This window comes from Juglans regia, chromosome 9 (genome assembly GCF_001411555.2).
Source record: "Juglans regia cultivar Chandler chromosome 9, Walnut 2.0, whole genome shotgun sequence".
Lineage (NCBI taxonomy): Eukaryota > Viridiplantae > Streptophyta > Magnoliopsida > Fagales > Juglandaceae > Juglans > Juglans regia.
Genome location: NC_049909.1, coordinates 4,072,770 through 4,076,161, shown reverse-complemented (window position 1 = coordinate 4,076,161; position 3,392 = coordinate 4,072,770). Strand labels below are relative to the sequence as shown.

Below are 3,392 nucleotides of genomic sequence, written 5' to 3'. Positions count from 1 at the left end.
GAATCCAAACCACTCCCAAAAGTCCTTGTCCCTCCTTAAGCTTACAGTGAAAGCCATACAAAGGAGAAAAGAAAAAGACAAAACTAATCCTAAAGCATCCTATTCCTACCGGTTGGTCAACACCCAAGAAAGGAATAAAATCTCATCTTCCTTTCTAAGAAAAGCAACTAAATCCTTTTGACTTTTCTTCCCCTTTTCACCCGTATTAGGCTTCTAAGACAAGCCACTAATTATTTTTTTTGTTTTCCTTGGTCTCGTAAACTTCTTAAGTAAGCTAATAAATTTATTTTTCCTTGTTGCATCCGTCGGTTCTACGTAAGGCAAACACATAGAAGATTTCTCAAGCCCTCACCCGTGTGTCTGCGTCTCATTCCCTCCCCCTCCATTCTTCTTCCAATCTCAAGCCAAGCATCCACCACTTTTCCTTCTTCTCAAGAGGAAAATAGCAAGGTAAGAGTACCCTTAATCCTTCTCCCTTGTGTATTTTGAATTTAGCCATGGTTGATCAAGTGAGTTTTCTTTTGATGATTTTTGATATTTCAGTTTTGGGGTTTAAAACAGTGATATCGTGTTGCTCTTCATCTACACGGCTATACCACTATTTGGTCTTCCACTTGTGTTTTGAAAGGAGCTAAGAGCTTAAGGTAAAAATCTTAATTTGACTTAGTTATTTTTAATGTGATTTCGGAAGCTCACTAAGTTGTTTTAGCTTGTGTTTTGATGTAGTTAATTTCCTATATTACAAATAAATATGTATACCCTGTTTTTGGCCCAAACCGAATAGTATTATAGTTGTTTTGCTATTTATTTTCCTATATTTCGAAAACACTATGTTGTTATTAAACTTGGTTTAACCACAAGAGATGATTATAGTGATTTTAAATTATATATGTTGGTATCATGTGCCTTGTGTGGAGATTTGGTTGGTAATCTATTTTTAGGATGCTAGAGGCTTAATTTAAAGGTTTTGCTTGGTTCTATAATTTTATATCTTGCTTTTAAAGGTATTAAGTGAGTAAATCATAAGCTTAAGTGTTTAAAGGTTTTAAAAGTTTCTTAATGAGTGACTTTGCTATACGTTATGCTACTTTAATTTTAATAGAGGTTTTATCTAAACTATTTAATATATTGCTTATGTGAATAGGTTATAGCTTAGTTAGTTTAGATATAAGGGATTAATTGTACATGAGGTATTATGATATGCAAAGCTGTCCAAGTATTCCTAACTCCATGTCATGCCATAAAAGTAGCCCATTTATGTTGTCTCTCGTTTGGTTAAATTCTACCTAACCCAAGAGTCCAAAATATTGATAAGCTAACCTTTTTATAATGAGGGACCACAAGTTGATTTAAAGGGCATGTTTCCTAAGCTTGTTTAGCCTACTTGAGATACCTAAATCTATTTTAAGTCCCATTGTCGAGAATTCCATAATTTATCTCCTAAGGTCCATAACCCAAAGTGAGCTTGAACCAAAGAAACCTTGCTTGAACCCTATGAATTCTTAACTACTTTTCATGTAAGCTTTTAAAATAGCTTTTACATGGACAACTAGCATGTCTTAATATTTAAGTTATTTCTTTTGTAAGTCGAGGTGAGGGGTAGTCATTGGGTTAATGTTAAGCATAGAAGAGACGTTAGATTGTAATATCGTGGCTTTCTCTTTTAAATGGAGGACTAAAGAATATTGTATGAGTATTAACACTATTATGTTATTTATTGGAATAGAAATATTGATGATGGAAGTATCGAGGAGCATAGAGGTAAGTAGCTATGACCATGCCTCTTACACCAAGTTCTCTTTATGAAAAAATATCTCTCTCCCTTATTGCAAATGTTCTTTTAAAGAAAAGAGTAAATGAATATAGTATATACAAGCCCTTTTTTGATAGCCCTTGTTAAGCACCCTATCGATTATAATTGTATGTAAGTGTATAAGGTAATGCATGCACGTAGGTTCTAAGTCGTGAGGTTTCCATATATGCTCACTCAATAAACTTATTGATTATTCCTATATGTAGTATAACATGAAAATATATCTTTTCTATAGAAATGCATGTGCATCAAAGAAAGAAAGATGATGAAAATGTTTTGATTGCAGATGAAAGAAAATGAATCTCTCATGCCTTATGCTTCAAGTGATGCTTTAAATGGGTTTTAAAATGTTCCTATGAACTGATGCTTTAAATGACGCGAAGAAAGTGTTTTAAAATGCACTGATGTTTTAAATGATGCGAATGAACATCTTAAGATGTCCCTATGAACTGATGTTAAATTGTCCCTATGAACTGACGCTTTATGGATACCATGAAAAAAAAATGATGTTTAATCACATGCTTTTAAAATGATGTTTTTTCATGAACGCACAATTAAATGAAAAGATAATGCTTAAATTCATGCTTTTAAATTACGTTTTCCATGAATGAACTGTTAAATGATGAAAATGACTGAAATGACTGAAATGAATGAAAGAAAGGACTGAATGATTGAATGCTTTAATGTATGAAAATACGTAACGGCCATATGAATGAAAAGGGTACCAAAGGAATGGGCAGAATGTATTGCTGGGTAAGTAGTATTAGTAGTGCACCCAGTGCTGCCCCCTGACTGAAAGGGATTCCCAACTTGTGGCTACGGGCAGAATCCGGGTCCAAAGGAATACCGCTAGCCCCAACACACGGGGCGTAATAGTGTGTACCGGCTAAATAAAGTGAAATATGAAAGTATAGTTATTTGTTAAAATATTTATGAATGAAAGCATAGTTATTTCTTAGAATGTTTATGCATGAAAGTATGGCTTATTTCTTAAACTGTTATGCATGAAAGTATTGTCAAGAATTAGCAAACATGTTTATGTATGCATGTTTTCAAAAGAAAAGAACAGATGCCTAGTATGTTCACTGCATAGTGTACTACTTACTGAGTATTCGACTCACTTTATTTTAAATGTTTTAAACGTCCAGGTAATGATGAAAAGGCTACGGAGCAATGCATTACTTCTGAGGGAGAGGCAAAAGCTTAGGATCTTCCATAACTAGAATAGTTATGTTTATGGATGACGGATTATGTTTTTATGAACGTATGGACTCTGAAAGTCTTTTATGGATGAATGTTCGAATAGAATGTCCATCAGGTATTCCCTTTATTAAATTAGAAATTTAGAGTACATGTGTGTCATGTCCATGCCGATTGCATGTTATTAGAAGAAAAAAAAAGGGAAGAAAAGGAAGTAAAGGGCAGGTATGTACGTCGCGATCCCGACCTTCCTAGGACAGGATTGTGACACATATTGCTAGATGCATCTATATGATGCATTGTATATTAACCATCATGAACAGGAGTATATAACCTTATGTTGCATGTTCAACGCTCTAAGTCTTCATTCCATCCCAAG

At 34.0% G+C, this 3,392-nt stretch overlaps 1 long non-coding RNA gene across 1 annotated transcript; it reads left to right on the top strand.

Moving 5' to 3' along the window:
• The first annotated feature begins 345 nt into the window (after positions 1-345).
• LOC118349386 lies at positions 346-3,175 on the top strand. The gene is made up of 3 exons (XR_004802366.1): positions 346-450; positions 544-644; positions 2,962-3,175. It is a non-coding gene; the product is annotated as an uncharacterized LOC118349386 (long non-coding RNA).
• The last annotated feature ends 217 nt before the right edge of the window (positions 3,176-3,392 follow it).